The 19,858-nt window shown below is 46.1% G+C and overlaps 1 non-coding gene across 1 annotated transcript; it reads right to left on the bottom strand.

Moving 5' to 3' along the window:
• Nucleotides 1-4,059: 4,059 nt before the first annotated feature.
• trnav-uac (transfer RNA valine (anticodon UAC)) lies at nt 4,060-4,132 on the bottom strand. The gene has a single exon. It is a non-coding gene; the product is annotated as a tRNA-Val (tRNA).
• Nucleotides 4,133-19,858: the final 15,726 nt, after the last annotated feature.

Genomic DNA, 19,858 nt, shown 5'->3' with positions numbered 1-19,858 from the left:
GCTGGCCGATACTTCAGGAGCTGGTTTTACGAGAATAGAATGAATGTGCGATATTTAGGAAGGCTGTGAGTGTGGCAGGAATTGATCTCGTGTTTCCCAGAATTTACACATAGGAACAGGAGCGAGTGGTTAGGATCTGGGATGCACAGCTTGAAAGGGCGGTGGAGACAGACTCAATCTTATCTTTCAGATGGGAGTTGGAAAAGTGTCTGAAGGAAAAACAATTGCAGTGCTGTGGGGGAAGGGCGGGGGAGTGGGACTCGCTGAGAGTCGGCACGGGCTCGATGGGCCGAATGGCCTTCCGTGCTGTAACCATTCCATGATTCGACAAGTTAGTGGCACATTTCATAGTGTGGGTGGAAGCAGAACATTGCAAAGGGACATGGATTGAGTCGGCAAAACTCGCGCCATCTGATTCAGGAGATTCGCGGGGCACGTAAATTCGTGAGTTTAATGACTTTGAAAGGAACATTTTTGCTTTGTGCCGTTTCGGTCAGAGAAATGTTTGTGAAAGGAATTTTTTGCAGAAAGGGATGCAACATTTAACCTTCTGCCTTAACACTTCTTTCTAGATGTCAGGTCACATTTCGTTTCAATGTTATTCTTCCAGAATTGCTATAAGAACATAAGAACATAAGAATTAGGAACAGTAGTGGGCCATCTAGACTCTCGAGCCTGCTCCAACTTCCCCAACATCGGGAACAATCTACCCGCATCTACCCAGTCCTGTCCCATCAGAATATTGTATGTTTCGACGAGATCCCCTCTCATCCTTCTAAACTCCAATGTATAAAGGACCAGTTGATCCAGTCTCTCCTCATATGTCAGTCCAGCCATCCCGGGAATCAGTCTGGTGAACCTTTGCTGCACTCCCTCAATAGCAAGAACGTCCTTCCTCAGATTAGGAGACCAAAATTGAAAACAATATTCCAGTTGAGGCCTCACCAAGGCCCTGTACAACTGCAATAAGAACTCCCTGCTCCTATACTCAAATCACCAAGCTATGAAGGCCAACATACGATTTACCTTTTTCCTGCCTGCTGTAACTGTATGCCAACTTTCAGTGACTGATGAACCATGACACCCAGGTCTCATTGCACCTCCCCTTTTCCTAATCTGCCACCATTCAGATAATATTCTGTCTTCACGTGTTTGCCCTCATAGTGGATAACCTCACATTTATCCACATTTTACTGCATCTGCCATGAATTTGCCCACTCACCTAACCTGTCTAAGTCACCCTGCAGTCCCTTAGCGTCCCCCTCACAGCTCACACCGCCACCCAGTTTAGTGTCATCTGCAAACCAGGAGATATTACACTCAATTCCTTCATCCAAATCATTGATGTATTTTGTAAAGAGCTGGGGTCCCAGCACTGAGCCCTGCGGCACTCCACTAGTCACTGCCTGCCATTCTGAAAAGGACCCTTTTATCCCAACTCTCTGCTTCCTGTCAGCCAATCAGTTCTCTATCCACGTCAGTGTATTACCCCCAATACCATGTGCTTTGATTTTGCACAGCAATCTCTTGTGTGGACCCTTGTCAACATCCTTTTCAAAGTCCAAATATACCACATCCACTGGTTCTCCCTTGTCCACTCGACTAGTTACATCCTCAAAAATTCCAGAAGATTTGTCAAGCATGATTTACCTTTCATACTCCATGCTGACTTGGACCGATCCTGTCACTGCTTTCCAAATGCGCTGCTATTTCATCCTTAATAATTGATTCCAACATTTTCCCCACTACTGATTCAGGCTAACCAGTGAATAATTACCCGCTTTCTCTCTCCCTCCCTTATTAAAAAGTGGTTTTACATTAACTACCGTCTAGTCGATAGGAACTGATCCCGAGTCAATAGCCTGATGGAAAATGATCACCAATGCATCCACTATTTCTAGGGTTACTTCCTTAAGTACTCTTAGATGCAGACTATCAGGCCCCGGGTACTTATCATCCTTCAATCCCATCAATTTCCCACCTCATAAGGATATCCTTCAGTTCCTCCTTCTCACTCGACCCTCGGTCCCCTAGTACATTTGGAAGGTTATTCGTGCCTTCATTCGTGAAGACGGAACTGAAGTATTTGTTCAATTCGTCTGCCAATTCTTTGTTCCCCATTATAAATTCACCTGAATCCGACTGCAAGGGACCGACAGTTGTCTTCACTAATCTTTTTCTCTTCACATATTTAAATAAGCTTTTGCAGTCAGTTTTTATGTTCCAAGCAAGCTTCCTCTCATAATCCATTTTCCCCCTCCTAATGAAACCCTTAGTCCTCCTCTGTTGAATTCTAAATTTCTCCCAGTCCTCAGGTTTGTTCCTTTTTCTGGCCAATTTATCTGCCTCTTCCTTGGTTTTAACACTATCTTTAATTTCCCTTGTTAGCCACGGTTGAGCAACGTTCTCCGTTCTATTTTTACTCCAGACAGCGATGTGCAATTGCTGAAGTCACCCATGTGATCTTTAAATGTTTGCCATTGCCTATACACCTTCAACCCTTTATGTATCCTTGACCAGTCTATTCTAGCCAATTCACACCTCATACCGTCAAAGTTACCTTTCCTCAAGTTCAGGACCCAAGTTTCTGAATTAACTGTGACACTCTCCATCTTAATGAAGAATTCTACCATATCATGTTACTCGTCCCCAAGGGGCCTCGCACAACATGATTGCTAATTAGTCCCTTCTCATTACATATCACCCAGTCAAGGATGGCCAGCTCTCTTCTGGGTTGAGAAAACCATCCATAATACACTCGATTAAATCCTTCTCCACCACATTACTATCATGTGGTTAGCCCAATCACGATGTAGATTAAAGTCACCCATGACAACTGCTGTCCCACCACTGCACACATCCCTTCTTTCTTGTTTGATGCTGTCCCCAACCTCACCACGACTAACCAGTGAGACAGACATTGCAGCAAGGGTCTGTTATTGTGAAACAGCAATTGCTAAAAGAACAGTGACCCCGACATGAATTGAATACGCAACCCTTTGATCTAGAGTCAAACGCACTACCGTTGCACCACAAGGTCTACGCAGTAATTAAGGGATGTTCGTCTATATGAAGTTTCTGCAATACAAGGCGCTTTAAAATCCCCGCCCATTCCCACCAGTTTTCACAAGCAGCGCTCACCTGACAGTCACCGGATGGTTTGTTCGAAAACATTTCTCTAGCTTTCACAGGAAAGCATCATTAATTAACCCCTCACCTTCTTTTGCACAATCAAACAAATGCTAACTCAGGGACACTCCATACTTCAATCACTTGGCCTGTGCTTTGGGGAGCGGGCAGGGAAGTGGACCTGAGTCCATGATCAGATCGGCCATGATCGTATCAAAAGGAGGAGCAGGATCGAGGGGCCGTATGGACCACTCCTGCTCCTATTTCTAATGATCTTATGTTCTTATGCATGTTAACCCATTTTACGCACTGTATTTTAGCTTTCTGGTTCAAAGTGTTCATTGCCGAAGACACCAGGAATCTGGGGCAACTTTTATCAAATTTATCAGCACCGATTATTCCTACCGTGCACACAAAATACAATCAGTCGTGAGGACAAAATCCCACCGTATGTATTTTCAGATTCAACGCAGTAGCATTTCAAATAAAGTGAAATAATTTTACACTGAAAAGATTTGCAAGTGTTAATTGTATTTGTGTCTTTAATTAAACTTTGTGGCGTCTGACTCCCGTTCATGCCACTGCTGAATAAGAAAGGAGGGTTTGACATTGACCAGACTGCACTGCAACTGATATTTGTGAGCTCATCCTTTATATTCAGTGGTTTCTCGCCCTTTGATGGGCTGCAGTGTAGCGGATATCACGTTGGCCTCACACGCAAAAGGGCCCCGGTGGATCCGTTTTCTCTCACTCAAAGTTATCTATTTATTGATGAAATAAAGAGCAATTCATGAATAAGGGAGCCCTTTTGCCAGGAAAATAAATAGCAAATAAAAACAGCAAATGCTGGAAATCTCAGCAGGTCAGGCAGCATTTGCAGGAAGACTGACCTCGCCTCCGATTGTTCATCCACAGCAACTTTAAACATAATGTTTCTGCCTGGGATTGAACCAGGGACCGTTCACGTGTAAAGCAAACGTGATAACCACTACACTACAGAAACCTCTTGTACAACAGCCCCCACAGCGAGGAGCTGACCAGTGAGCTCGCTCTGTGCTGATCGGGAATGTGTTGGCTCACCTTAAACAACTTCTGTCCCACACTGAAAGTTCTCAATCCTTCTCCTCCGCTGCCCTTTCCAGAAATGTCACGGATCACCCAGCCACCGTGTTCACTTCCACATCCTCACAGTGGGGCACAGAGGCTCCTACCGTCTCCCCGCGATCAGCAAACTTACCCAGTTTACAAAATTAAACCCCAAACACGTGCCCGGCAAAGTGCAGGAGAAGCCAGATAGTCTGTAAGCTCGGTCTATCACAGAAAGTATTGGCATTCATGGTGATTACAGCAATTATTAATCGTCTCACAGACATCAATTATTTTTATGCCATGAATTGATCGAGGATTGAAAACAGGTTAGTGCGACGGGCCTTAACCCCTCGACCACCAGGGAACAGTTACGATACATGTCGAACCAGGTTAGTGCACCGAGTCTTAACCCCTCGACCACCAGGGAAAAGTTACGATACATGTCGATATATTTATATATATTTATATATGAACCTGAATGTCAATGGCTACCTACCGAGACCTCGTCGCGCCCACGGTAGTGCGTCTAACTTTGAGTGAGTGAAACGGTTCCATAGTGACACCTGTCATGTGTTCTACATGGTTACTGCTTGTACTATTACAAGGTGTGCCACCAGAGGGCACTGCGGGGGGTTGAGACTTGCAGCTTACCTGCACAGGTGTGCCTGGCCTAGTATAAAAGTCATGCCACCAATAAAGGTTATCAATAAAGGACTCAGGTCACTACAGTTAAAGAACGACACATTGTCTCGTGGAGTCATTATCAGAGCATTTGAAGTTATAATAAGGGAGCCCAAAGCCTCAGAAACTGGAAATTCTACCAGAGCGTCGTCGTCATGCTGTAGGTGCCTGGGACAACACATTGCTCAAAGTTGTCCACAGGTGAAGGCAGAGTGTTTCTTCGACAGAAAGACTGGGCATCTTGCGAAGGCATGCCGACTGAAGGGAAAAACCTGTTTTTAAAGCTATGAGTTCAGCGTTCAAAGCTATGAGTAGAAATCCCAAGAGACGACATAGTATGGAAGACCAACAACAGGACGATGAGATGTTAGAGTTATACATCATCAGGAGCACGATTTTAACGGACAGTGATTCGGAAAGCATCAGAATCCACATAGATGTTGCTGGATTCAAGATACCAATGGAAATTGACACGGGTGCATCCGTGAGTGTAATACCGGAGTCACTGTACCGCGACAAATTGCGTGATTTCCAACTGGAGAAACCCAAGATAGAGCTGCGAGGCTACTTGGGAGAGTAAATTCCTGTGGTTGATCATATCACTGTACCGATCGGTGAAATATAAAGATCAATTTCAGAACTTGCCTCTAATAGTAGTGAAAAGAGACAAGTCTGCCTTACAAGGATGAAATTGATTAAGCTCACTGAAGCTGGATTGTACTCAGATTTTCTGTGTGGAAGCGATATTTTCATCAACGGATGAGGTTATCAAGAAGCAACCAAAGGTGTTCTGCGAAACGGACAGTCCGATCCAAGGCTTCAAGGCGAGTGTCAGGGTACAGAAGGACGCTAGATTGGTTTACTGCAAGCCCCGTTCCGTACCATATGCACTGAAGGAGAAAGTTGAGCATGAACTCAAAAAACTAGAAGGTGTTAATCGTTACACTGCGGAAACATCTCCACTTTCAGCACCAGATTTACAAAATTCAACCAAATGAGATCGGGAGAAAAGTTCCTCACATGCTCAGGGCAAAATAAATAATTGTCGTTCTACAAAAGAATGAACAAATTTCAGCACCAGGTCAGACGAAATGTTAAGCGAGCAGGTGGACTGCTGAATCGCACTTTTAAGGTATTGGTGGTGACAAAGCAAATGGGTTCTGCCCAACGATTCAATATAAGAAATGTCTGAAATAGGATTCGAACACTATCTATAGTGACCAGCGCACCTCATCTTAGACCACGTGGCCATCATTACTATTTAGTGTTCTGTGTGGCCACCTGCAGGTTGATTTTGAACTTTTGTGTCCTGTCACATGAAATAAATCAGGGCAGCTGGCAGATCTCTGCCTGATACCGGGGAAAGAGTGAGACAGACCTTGGAGCAAGGGTCTGGTTATTGTCAAACAGCAAATGAAATATTAATTCTGGAAGAATAACATTGAAACGAAATGTGATCCTGACACCCAAAAACAAGTGTTAAGGCAGAAGGTTAAATGCTGCATCCCTTTCTGCAAAAAATTCCTTTCACAAACATTTCTCTGAACAAAAAGTCACAAAACAAAAATGTTCCTTTCAAAGTCATTAAACTCCCGAATTTCCACGCCCCGCGACTCTCCTGAATCAGCTGCCTCTAGTTTTGCTGACTCCATCCATATCCCTTTGCTCCAAGGTCTGTCTCCCTGTTTCCCCGGTGTCAGGCAGAGATCCGCCTGCTGCCCTCATTTATTTCACTCTCTGTGAATCTCTCTAATATTCCAACAGCAGCCATGGTTTTGTGAAGGTTTGTATTCTGTTAATCGTCGCCAATTGTTGTGTGAAGTAGAACACCAGGAAGCTGAGTCCTGTGAGCTAAACTTAGTGTGATCTTCGTCTTCTTTATTCCAACTCCAGAGTGCCTGAACAACATGGAAGCCAACCTTTTATACTGGCCCTGCACGTGTGGGCAGGTGACCATTAGGACTCCAACAGTCACGCCCTCTGATGGCAAGTATTACATAGTTACAACTTCACATAATTGTTATCGTTAAGAAGTTATAATTCCAATGAATGCCTGAATCATCCGAAAGGAGCCTGGTTTTTGTAGAACAATGCTGCATATCAGGAAGGAGCGTAGTTAGATGACAAGGGAAGTGATACTCTGATTATAAGTTTGGAGAATAAAAAGAGTAAATGCTGGAAATACTGAGCAGGCCAGGCAGTATCTGTGGAGAGAGAAACAGAGTTAACGTTTCAGGTTAATGACCTTCCATCAGAAGTTGGGCAGTTGTGTTAGGTAATACTATTAAAAGTTTCAATTGTCACGAAGCAGGGGTAAGGAAAATATATAAAATGTGGCATTTGGCACAGATAGTTTAGAATCCGATTAATGTTTGTTCAATTTGTACACCGAGCTGGGAACTGTAACGTGTTTGAGTTCTTCGGCTAACATTCGCAAGGTTTGGGTGTAAGTACTGTTAAGTGTATGTTTAATTATTGTCTGCTTAATAACTCTGACATTTAATGTTGCGGACCCTATTCCTACACTGCGTGTGTTCCAGCTCTGTTTGGAGAACCGATCCCTTCAATCCGTCGCTTAAAGGGACAGTTGGATTCACCGGATCTTTGTTTGGTGAAATTTCAAAGATTGAAAGCGGCGCACATCAACCTGGTCACCGACTCACTAACCGCTACACGCTGCACCCGTGAGATGGAAGCCCAGTTACTGTTACAAGCTTGAACGCAGGTACAAGCATAACTCATTCATAGAAAGTCCAAGTCCCTGAGGCACCTGATATTTTGCACCAAACTCCTTCGCAAAGAGTTGCGGTTCGTGTGGGGTGATTTGGGCACATCTGCCCCACACTGCAACACTTCAAACATAACTCAACGGCTGTAAAGCGCTTTAGGGCGTCATGAGTTCCTGAAAGGTGTTGTAGAAATGCAAGTCATTCTTTGCAAAAATATGATGCAATTTCAAAATTCTTGAGTAAACTGAGGGCTCGTCCAGAATTTCAACCCGGGACCTCTCGCAAATTTCAAGCAACAACCCCGCAGCAAGAATCATACCCCTAGACCAACGAGCCAACTGCTTGATAAATGTGGAGATAAGGTGTAACCATTATTGAAACATTTTTAGTGTGTTGCTATTCTTGATCGGAGGAGCACATGAGATGGAATCAGTGACTTTGCTTTTTCGACCTGTCTTCTGAAGCACCGCACGGTCCCACTCCGACAGTCAATGAGCTGTTGGGACGTTAGTGTATCCAGTCTGTGGGTGGTCACCCCGAGCACAGCAGAGGGGTTTCTGCATTAGCTCTGGGAGGGGACAGTATCTTTCCCCTTCTCTCTTCCTCTTGTATATAATCCTGTGCTGTGGTTTCTCTATTTATTCCCCTGAATCAGTTTCTAGTGTTTAAAAGGGAACAAAAGATGAAATGGGTGTCACTGTGGAACAATTTCTCTCACTCAAAGTAAAACGCACTACCGTGGGCAGCACGAGGTCTAGGTTGGTAGCCGTTGATATTCAGGTTCATATATAAATATATATAAATATATCGACATGTATCGTAACTGTTCCCTGGTGGTCGAAGGGTTAAGATCTGGCGCAATAACCTGGTTTCAATCCTCGATCAATTCATCGCATAAAAATAATTGAGGTCTGTGAGACGATTAATAATTGCTGTAATCACCATGAATACCAATACTGTCATGTATCTCACACTACTGTACATAACTGTACCTTACCATGCAATACATGACTGTAACCAGAGAAGACTTGTAACCACAAACTTACCTTACCACCAGGGGTGCATTTGCAGGAGACACTGGATACCTTTGCCAGACAGGTATATAAGGACAGGTCTCAGGCAAGTGTGGCATTCGAGAGCTGTGTAATAAAGGTGCAGCTCCAGAGTGACCTTGACTTCAGTATGTGCCTCGTGTGAGTCTGTACTGCAGGGTCAGCACTTTACAGTGGCGACGAGTTGCGGGATTACAGAATCCACAGAATGGTGACCAACGGCTCAGACGAAAAATACAATGCTGGAGATAATTGGCAGGAATTTATAGAAAGGCTCCAGCAAAGCTTTGTAACCAAAGACTGGTTAGGCGACAATAATGCAGAAAAGAGAAGAGCCCATCTCTTGACCAGCTGTGGCTCGAAAACATACGCTTTAATGAAGGACCTGCTGGCACACGAGAAACCAGCAAGCAAGTCGTTTGAAGAATTGAGCAAACTGGTAAGAGACCACCTGAAGCCAGCAAGCAGCCTACACATGTAAGCTACTTCGGACCCGTGTCAAAGCTCGCCGTACGCCGAGCACAGGCTCAGGAAAACCCCGGGGGAGAGGATATCCTGGTCACTGGGCCTTCCAGCCACACTGAACAAGTGCCCGTTCTGAAACTTTCCAGTGTAATAACTTGCAACTGGAATATCCAACAGTCAGGATGGACGAGCGGTCGAAGTCGCTGCGTTCAGGTCACTGTCCCCTCTGGAGGCGTGGGTTCAAATCCCAATCCTAAAATTCAGTGTTTTTAATTACAAACTCATTTGTTTGGACACCACTCTGAAGTGCTTTGGGACATCCATCGAACTGAATAAAATGACCCCAATTCAATTACAAACAATGATATCAAAGTGACTTCTCAAACCAGGAATCGATCCTGGGTGGCTGTCGCGAATGGAATGGTTTTGTGAAGAATTGAAATGTGCCCTCTTAATATCTTGCACTGCTCATTTAAAAACACGGTTATAAGTTGTTTCAGTGCAAAAGAAGGCAGGCTCGAAGGGCCAAATGGCCGACTCCTGCTCCTGGTTCTTGTGTTCTTGTACAGAGCACAGAATAAATGATTCTTTCATTGTGCAAAAGAAGATTATGGGTTCATTCATGATGTTTTCCTGTGAAAGCACCATAAAAGTTTCAGGAAAATAATTCATCCAACATGGGGCTCGAACCTACGACCCGGAGAGTAAGAGTCTTATACTCTACCGACTGAGCTAGCAAGCACTCTGGAGTTGTAATAAAAATGACTAAGGTCACACTAAGTTTAGCTCACAGTACTCAGCCTCAGGGAGTTCTTCTTTGCAGAACAATTGGCGACGAGTAACAGAATACGAACCTTCACACAACCAGTGCTGCTGTTCGAATATTAGAGAGATCCGTAGAGGGTAATGATTGGGAAGCCTGAGTCGAGCACCTCGAACAGTACTTTGTGGCCAACGGGCTGGAAGGAGACACTAACGTGGCCAAGCACAGGACGGTTCTCCTCACCATCTGTGGGCCTAAAATATACAGCCTCATCAAGTATGTGCTCACACCGACAAAACCAACGGAGAGGGAATATTTTGAGTTGTGCACACTGGTTTGGGACTACCTCAAGCCGAAGGAGAGTATCCTCATGGCCAGATATCGTTTTTACACGCACCATCGCTCCGGGGACCAGGACCTGGCGGATTATGTCACCGACCTGAGACACCTCGCAGGACCTTGCGATTTTGGAGCTGCGTTGGGGCAAATGCTGTGGGACTTGTACGTGCTGGGCATCAGCCACGAGGTCATTCTTCGAAAGCTGCTGGCTGCTGAAACCCTGGACCTGAGCAGAGCCATCCCGATCGCCCAGGAATGCATGGCCACGGACAAGAACACCAAACAGATAAGTTCTCAACATCGAAGCTCACCGGCAAGTACTGTGCATAAAAAGATGTCGCTAGCAGGCCGAACTGCTTATGGCAGGGCCCATACGTCTGTGGCTGCAATACCTGTGATGACTCAGAGTGCGCCATTGGGGATGAATGTGAATCTATCAGCACCGTGTTAGTGCTGCGGGGGTGATCATCGTGCCCATCAATGTCGATTCAAGCACGACGTGTGCAAAGGCTGCACAACGATGAGGTACCTCCAGTGAATGTGCAAACGTGCTGTGACATACCACGTGGCAGAGGATGATCGATCCGGCATGGATCATGCAGCACAGGCAACTCAACCCGAGGAACAAGGACTCCCAGGTGCCGGTGGGGATGTTGCATTTTATCAGGGAGGCTTTGAGGGTGTGCCCGAAACGTTTCCTCTGCCTGTAAAATCCTGACCATTGCAGTACAGACTTACACGAGGCACATGCTGAAGTCAAGGTCACTCTGGACCTGCACCTTTATTTCACAGCTCTCAAGTGCTACACTTGCCTGAGACCTGCCTTTATATACCTGTGTGGAACAGATATGCAGTGTCTCCTGCAAGTGCACCCCTGGTGGTAAAGTACGCTTGTGGTTACAGGTCATATCTAGTTACAGTCATGTATAGCATGGTAAAGTACAGTTATATACAGTAGTGTGAGATACATGACATAGCCCTCCCCCAAGGTCTTATTTTCTTTTTAGGTTCAATCTCTCAGGTGGTCTACGCTGTCGCGTGGAGCGTCTTAGTTGTGGTTCAGTTATTTGCCTTCGTGCCTGTTTTTCTTTCGGTGTGATTGCTGGTATCTCGCCAGGGCTGTCTGTTGAGACTGCCCTTTTCTCAGGTTGTTCCCTCTGTCTGTCCACCAGGTGTGGTGTGAGTTCCACATTGTAGTCTGCCTCTGGTTCTGCAGTGTTATCAGTGAATCTACATTTCACATGGTCTACATGCTTCCGGCAGGCTTGGCCATTGTCCATTCGTACCACAGTGGCCTGTTCCTTCCTTATCTATTACTGTCCCTGCAAACCATTTGGGAATCCGGCCATTGTTTTGCACAAACACTTTGTCCCCTATCTCATTCCACCTCCCCCTCGAATTTCGGTCATGGTACTCAGTTAGCTTCCGGCGCTTTGCCTCAACAATTTCATGCATGCCTGGGAGGATTAAAGGGAGTCTCGTCTTTAAGGTTCGTTTCATCAATAGTTGCGCGGGGGAACTCCAGTCAACGAATGCGGACGAGGTCTGTATGTCAGCAGCAGTCGCGACAGGCGGCTCTGCAGCATGGGACCTTGGATTTTTAGCATCCCTTGTTTCACGATTTGCACTGCTCGCTCCGCCTGTCCATTGGAGGCCGGCTTGAACGGTGCCGGACAAGCGCCTCTCTACCTCGCAAGGGCATAACTACTCGGCTGCCCCACATAAGCAGTCTGCCTGTAGTGATACTTCATGCATGCGCCAATGGAAAGGTTTGACCTCCTCGGAGCAGGCATCATGAGCCTCTGCCCAGTCACCAGTTAAAACACATCTTTTGACTAAGGATAACGTGGGGTCGCTGCTCGTCCAAGCTCTGATTTGGTGAGCCATCATAGGTGAACCTGTGGATTCAAAGGCATTGATTGCCATGACCATCTCACAGTCCTGTTCGTCGGACCCTTCCGTGGTCGCCAGGGATAGCCTGCTAAGCGTGTTGGCACAGTTGTCTGTGCCTGGTCTGTGACTTATTGTATAGTCGTAAGACGCTAGCATGAGTGCCCACCGCTGAATGCGCGCCGAGGCATTGGCGTTTATTGCCTTGCACTCGGATAGCAGGGATGTGAGGGGTTTGTGGTCAGTTTCTCACGCGAACCTGGCCCCGAAAGGGTATTGGTGCATCTTTATGACACCGTACACGCACACGAGCGCCTCCTTCTCAACCATACAGTACCCGCGCTCCGCCCGCGAAAGTGAACTGGAGTCATAAGCAATGGGTTGTAATTCACCCGCATCATTGACATGTTGTAAAACGCACCCAACCCCATACACTGACGCATCACATGTGAGAACTAGCTTTTTACCTGGATCAAAGAAAACCAAAACACTGTTGGACCATAGAAGGTTGCATGCCTTATGAAGGCGCGTTCCTGGGCGTCCCCCCAAAACCAATCGCACCCCTTCCTGAGTAGCACATGGAGAGGCTCCAGCAGCATGCTTAAATTCTGCATAAAGTTCCCAAAGTAATTGAGTATCCCGAGAAAGGCGCACAGTTCTGAGAATTCCGGGGCCTGGGTGCCAGGCGAATTGCTTCCGTTTTGGATTCTGTTGGGCGGATTCCATCAGCGGCAATCCTTCTGCCCAAAAATTCAACCTCGGGCGCGAGAAACAGACACTTGGATTTCTTAACTCTTAGGCCTATCCGAACCAATCGACTTAGTACTTCCTCCAAATTGCAGAGATGGGAGTCGGTGTCCCTGCCCGTGATAAGTATGTCGTCTTGAAATAGAACCGTCCCCGGGATGGACTTGAGCAGACTCTCCATTTTGCGCTGGAATATAGCAGCTGCCGACCTGATGCCGAATGGGCATCGATTGTACATGAAAAGGCCTCGATGTGTGTTGATGGTGGTGAGCAGCTTAGTCTCTTTGGTCAGTTCTTGCGTCATATATGCAGATGTGAGATCTAGTTTCAAGAAACATTTTTCTCCAGCCAATGTGGCAAATAGATCCTCCGCTCTGGGCAGCGGGTACTGGTCCTGTCGGGAGACTCTGTTTATGGTAGACTTATTATCCCCACAGATTCGTACGGATCCATCAGGCTTCATGACGGGGACGATGGGACTTGCCCAGTCGCTAAATTCCACGGGTGAGATAATGCCTTCCCGAAGAAGCCGGTCCAGTTCGTGTTCAATCTTTTCCGTCTTCACATAAGGTACAGCTCCAGCCGTGTGATGGACCGGTCTGGCATCCTGTGTGACGCAGATTTTAACTTTCGCCCCTTTGAAGGCTGAAAGAGATGTTCAAAACGATTTGGAACTGTTGAGCAGGTTGTCCGTTCCTCTGACGGCATGCTGCGAACATCATCCCATTTCCATTTTATTTTTGCCAGACAGCTTCTTCCCAACAATGCTGGGAGATCTCCTGGGACATTCCACATGGAAATCGGTTCACTGTCCCTTTGTGTGTGGTAGAGAGCATGGCGCTGCCAGGGACTGGGACGATTTCTTTGGTATAGGTCCTTAGTTTGGTGTCGACCCTTGTGAGTTTTGGTCTGTCGCTTTTGTGCGGCCACAGCTGTTCAAATTGTTGGATGCTCATGAGGGATTGACGAGCTCCCGTGTCCAGTTCCATGTTGACGGGTATCCCGTTGACTATGACCCTCATCATTATTGGAGGCGTCTTGTTGTAAGAACAGTGGACATTGATCGTTTTGACCCGCTGTACCTCGGTGTCCCGGGCACTGTCCCCACCATCTTCTGGTCCGCTTTCCGACCCTTCTGATTCGTATACCAGCCGAGCTGCTGTTTTTTTGCACGTGAGCCAGATGTCCTGTATAGTTGCAGTTTCTGCAAACAGCATGGTGAAATCGACACCCCCTTGTTGAGTGCCTTCCCCCACATCTCTAACACAGACCGCTTCCATTGTTTCCAAAGGATGAGCTGCGTCTGGCTGATCTCTCTTGAGCTTCTCTCAGTCTGTAGTTGATTGCTCGCATTGTGGGTTGATGAGGTGTGAAAGGACGTCCATGTGGCCCTTGATGGCTTGTGGCGCCACTGCCTGCTGTTGAAGGCCTGCTCTCCTGCCTTTGTCTGTGTGTGGGGGTAGCGGCTTGTTTCACGCTGTGAACCCCTTGTTCCGATGTTTCGTTAGTTGTCGTATCCGCAGTGTAGATCAACCTTGTTTCTTCTTCTCCTTCCAAGAATGTCTGTGCGATCAGTGCAGCTGCCTTTAGGTTCATGTTCTTGGTCTCTATAAGCTTTCGGAATATGCCTGCGTGGCCTAATCCTTCAATAAAAAAGTCTCTCAGTACTTCTCTCCTTAGTTCATTGGAGAACTTACATAAACTCGCCAACGTCCGAAGTTCCGCCACGAAGTCAGGTATGCTCTGGCCCACACAACGTCTGTAGTTGTAGAACCTGTGTCTGGCCATGTGTCGGCTGCTCGCTGGCTTCAGGTGGTCTCTCACTAGTGTGCTCAACTCCTCAAACGACTTGCTTGCTGGTTTCTCGGGTGCCAGCAGGTCCTTCGTAAGGCGTATGTTTTCGAGACACAGCTGGTCAAGAGATGGGCTCTTCTCTTGTCTGCCTTATTGTCGCCCAACCAGTCTTTTGTTACAAAGCTTTGCTGGAGCCTTTCTATAAAGTCCTCCCAATTGTCTCCGGCATTATATTTCTCATCTGAGCCGTTGGTCGCTATTCTATGGATTCCGTGATCCCGTAGCTCGTCGCCACTGTAAAGTCCTGACCCTGCAGTACAGACTTACACGAGGCACATGCTGAAGTCAAGGTCACTCTGGACCTGCACCTTTATTTCACAGCACTTGAGTGCCACACTTGCCTGAGACATGCCTTTATATACCTGTGTGGAACAGGTATGCAGTGTCTCCTGCAAGTGCACCCCTGGTGGTAAAGTATGCTTGTGGTTCAGGTCATATCTATTTACAGTCATGTATAGCATGGTAAGGTACAGTTATATACAGTAGTGTGAAATAAATGACACTGCTCACCTGGTGCTCGCTTACCGTGTCGGAGTTCTGTGTAGAGCGCTTGCTTAGTGAGTCTCGTGTCGGGCATGTGGACAATGTGGCCCGCCCAGCGGAGCTGGTCGAGTGTGGTCAGTGCTTCAATGCTGGGGATGTTGGCCTGAGCGAGAACACTGATGTTGGTGCGTCTGTCCTCCCAGGGGATTTGCAGGATCTTGCGGAGACAGCCCTGGTGGTATTTCTCCAGTGATTTGAGATGTCTGCTGTATGTAGTCCATGTCTCGGAGCCATACTGCGGAGCAGGTATCACCACCGCCCTGCAGACCATAAGCCTGTTGCCAGATTTGAGGTCCTGGTCTTCAAACACTCTCCTCCTCAGGTGAACGAATGATGTGCTGGCACACTGGAGGCGGTGTTGGACCTTGAAATCGATGTCTGCCCATGCTGATAGTAGCTTCCCGAGGCGTGGAAAATGGTCCACGCTGTCGAAGGCCACACTTACAGCCTTCATAAATGTAGCACCCTCATTCTATTCTCTGAAAACAAGTTCCTGAATTCTCGGCTATCTGTGTATATTTAGAGCTGTGGTTTTATCCTAAGATGGATTCTATCACAGTGTTTCCGTAGTGTAGTCGTTATCACATTCGCCTCACAGACGAAAGGTCCCCGGTCTGAAACCTGGCGGAAAGATCATGAAACCTTGAAAATGAGACGAATGGCTGACTCCTGTTCCTAACTCTTACGTTCTTCTGATCTCTTGACCTTTCACAGGAGAACAATCTCTCCTCTGAACATGCATGAGAAAGCTCCAGAAAATATTTCCCCCCGAGGTGCTTTCGCGTGTGAGGCGAACGTGTTAACCGTTACACTGCGGAAACATCTCCACTTTCAGCACCAGATTACCAAAATTACACCCAATGAGATCGGGATAAAAGTTCCTCACATGCTCAGGGCAAAATATCTGATTGCCGGTCTACATAAGAATGAACAAACTTCAGCACCATGTCAGACGGAAATGTTAAGCGAGCAGGTGGACTGCTGAATCGTACTTTTACGGAGTTGCTGGTGACAAAACAAATGGGTTCCGCTTAATGTTTAAACATAAGAAATGTCAGAAGTGGGACATAAACCGAAATTTCCAGAGAAGACAGTGATCTGAACAAAGCACCTGAGACCGCACGGCCATCCTGACTATTCAGTGCTGCATGTGACCATCTGCAGGTTGATTTTGAACGTTTGTGTCCTGTCACATGAAATAAATGAGTGGTGCATGCGTGTGTCTGCCTGACACCGGGGAAACAGTGAGACAGAGCTTGGAGCAAGGGTCTGGTTATTGCCAAACAGCAAAGGAAATATTAATTCTGGAAGAAAAATATCCAAGAGAACAGTGACCCCGAAGTGATTTGAACACACAACCCTTTGAACTGGAGTCAGACACGCTACCGTTGCACCATGAGACCTACACAGTGACTTGGAGATGTTCGTCTATATGAAGATTCTGCAATACAAGGGTCTTTAAAATCCCCGCCCATTCCCACCAGGTGTCACAAGCAGCGCTCACCTGACAGGCACCGTATGATTTCATCTTAAACTTTTCACGGGAAACCATCATTAATTAACCCCTCATTTTCTGTTGCACAATCAAACAAATGCTAACTCAGGAACAGTCCATACTTCAATCATTTTTCCTGTGCTTTGCATCTTACCTCGAAAACCATATCCCATTTTACACACTGTATTTTAGCTTTCTGGTTCAAAGTCTTCAGGGATCTGGGGCAACATTTATCAAATTTAACAGCACCGGTTATTCCTATCGTGCACACAAAATGTAATCAGTTGTGAAGATACAATCCCACTGTGCATATTTGCAGATTCAACCCAATAGGATTTCAAATAAAGTGAAAGAATTTTACACTGAAAATATTTGCAAGTGTTACTTGTATTTGTGTCTTCAATTAAAATTTGTGGCGTCTGACCGCCGTTCATGCCACTGCTGAATAAGAAAGGAGGGTTTGACGTTGACCAGACTACACTGCCCCTGATATCTGTCAACTCATCCTTTGTTTTCAGTGGTTTCTCGTCCTTTGATGGGCTGAAGTGTAACGGATATTACGTTGGCCTCACACGCAAAAGGTCTCCGGTGGATCCGTTTTCTCTCAGTCAAAGTTATCCATTTATTGAAGTGAAATAAAGAGCAATTAATAAATAAGGGAGCCCTTTTGCCAGGAGAATAAATAGCAAATAAAATCAGCAAATGCTGGAAATCTCAGCAGGTCAGGCAGCATTTGCCGGGAGACTAAACTCGCCTCCGATTGTTCATCCACAGAAAGGTTAAGCAAAATGTTTCTGCCCGGGATTGAACCAGGCACATTTGGCGTGCAAAGCAAACGTGATAAACACAGCATAAGTTTCAACAGCAAGTTTCAACATCTGGGGCGGAGCCAACAGGCGCCTGGCTGCAATGAGCGATAAAAACCTGCGTTGGGCAGAATCCCGTCGAGCTCAGTCGGTGGAGTTTGAGACTTTTAATCTCAGGTTCGTGGGTCCGAGCCCCACTTTGGGTGATTACATTTCTTTTAATTTAATGCAGCTTTCATGGAAACACATCATTAATTAACCCACAATCTTCTCTTGCACAATTAAAGAAATGCTCACTGAAGGAACTCCAAAATTCAAGTCTGTGAGATACTCAATCATGATTTCAATCATCACTAATCCACCCACAACATTTGACATACGTCAAGGATTCCACATTTGCCAAACCCGGCTAGCTCAGTCGATAGAGCATGAGACTCTTAACCTCAGAGTCGTGGGTTCCATCCCCACGTTGCGCGAATAAGTTTTGTTAAATTTTTATGTTGCTTTCACGGGAAAACATCATTAATTAACTGATCAATTGGAGAGGCTGGGTCCGTTTCCTTTGGAACAAAGTATTTGTCCTCCAGGATCGATAGTTTCCTTGCTGAATCACAATAACCAGACCCAATATCACCCTCTGGATGTTCGGGGGTCTCTCGTACACTCCCAGTCGTGTGATCGCCCCTTTTCTGTTCTCCAATTGAATCCATATGGCCTCGTTCAAAAATCTGTCTATCACCACCTTAAATATATTCAATGACCCAGCCTCCACAGCTCTCTGGGGCAGAGAGCTCCAAAGATTCACCACCCTCTGAGATAAGAAATTCCACATCATCTCCGTTTTAAATGGGCGACCCTTAAACGGTCAGGATCGAAGGGGTTATGGGGATTAGCCATGATCGTATTGAATGGTGGAGCAGGCTCGAAGGACCATGTGGCCTACTCCTGCTCCGACTTCTTATGTTCTTATGACCTCTTATTCTGAAACTGTGCCCCCAAGTTCTAGATTCCCTCACAAGGGGAAACATAGAAACATAGAAAATAGGTGCAGTAGTAGGCCCTTCGGCCCTTTGAGCCTGCACTGCCATTCACTATGATCAGAGCTGATCATTCCCTCAGTACCCCTTTCCTGCTTTCTCTCCATACCCCTTGATCCTTTTAGCCATAAGGGACATATCTAACTCCATTTTGAATGTGTGGGTTAATTCCCGTGAAAGTAACATAAAAGTTTAAGGAAAATAATTCATGCAAGGTGGGGCTCGAACGCATAACCTTAAAATTAAAAATCTCATGTTTCACAGACTGAACTAGCCAGGCTTGCCCACATCTACTTCATCAATGATAACCCCCAGGATGTTGATGTGTATTAGTCAAAGGAACATAAGAAATAGCAGCAGGAGTCGGCCATACAGCCCTTCGAGGCTGCTCCACAATTTAATAAGATCATGGCTGATCCGATCATGGACTCAGCTCCACTTCCCCGCCCGCTGCCCATAACCCCTTAACCCCTTATTGTTTAAGAAACTGTCTATTTCTGTCCTAAATATCTTCAATTTCCCAGCTTCCACAGCTCTCTGGGACAGAGAATTCCACAGATTTACAACCCTCTGAGAGAAGAAATTCCTCCTCATCTCTGTTTTAAATGGGCGGCCCCTTATTCTAAGATCATGCCACTAGTTCTAGTCTCCCCCATCGGTGGAAACATCCTCTCTGCATCCACTGTTAGTGAAAATAAATTCACATAGACTCGGGTAAGCTAAGAGAGACAACTTTATTGCTAACAGAGCTCTGGGAGAATAGTTGAGATCCAGCGATCTCCCCGAGTGCCTTGTGCCGCGGGGTTATAAGCAGTTTAGAAGGGGGCGGAATACAATCATTTAAATTCAGTTACATACAACCAATCGATCCATATGGCAACGCAATTCATTTACATTCAACTTTTTAGTGTTAGCGAAACCTGATAGCATGGTGCGAGTTTGGAACTCTTCCTCTTTATCTTATTTTGTGTTTCGTTCATCTGTTGCAAAGCTTTCGATGAAACAGTGGCCTGCACCTGGCCAGGACTCACTTGTTGCTGCAGAGTTCATATCAGGGACAGCAGATAGGCTTCTTGGTGCAAAGTTCACTCCGTGGTGGCTTACCCCATCATGCTTTGCTATGTCTGAAAATCCACTCCAACACCGTCGTTCTATTCTCGTAAAACCAGCTCCTGAAGTATCGGCCAACTGTGTAGGTTAAATCTCTGGATATATTACTAAGATTACTTTAACCACAAC

The sequence above is a fragment of the Pristiophorus japonicus genome, unplaced genomic scaffold, assembly GCF_044704955.1.
Source record: "Pristiophorus japonicus isolate sPriJap1 unplaced genomic scaffold, sPriJap1.hap1 HAP1_SCAFFOLD_60, whole genome shotgun sequence".
NCBI classification, from domain to species: domain Eukaryota; kingdom Metazoa; phylum Chordata; class Chondrichthyes; family Pristiophoridae; genus Pristiophorus; species Pristiophorus japonicus.
The sequence above is the reverse complement of the archived record's forward strand: the minus strand, read 5'-3'. Positions and strand labels throughout refer to the sequence as shown.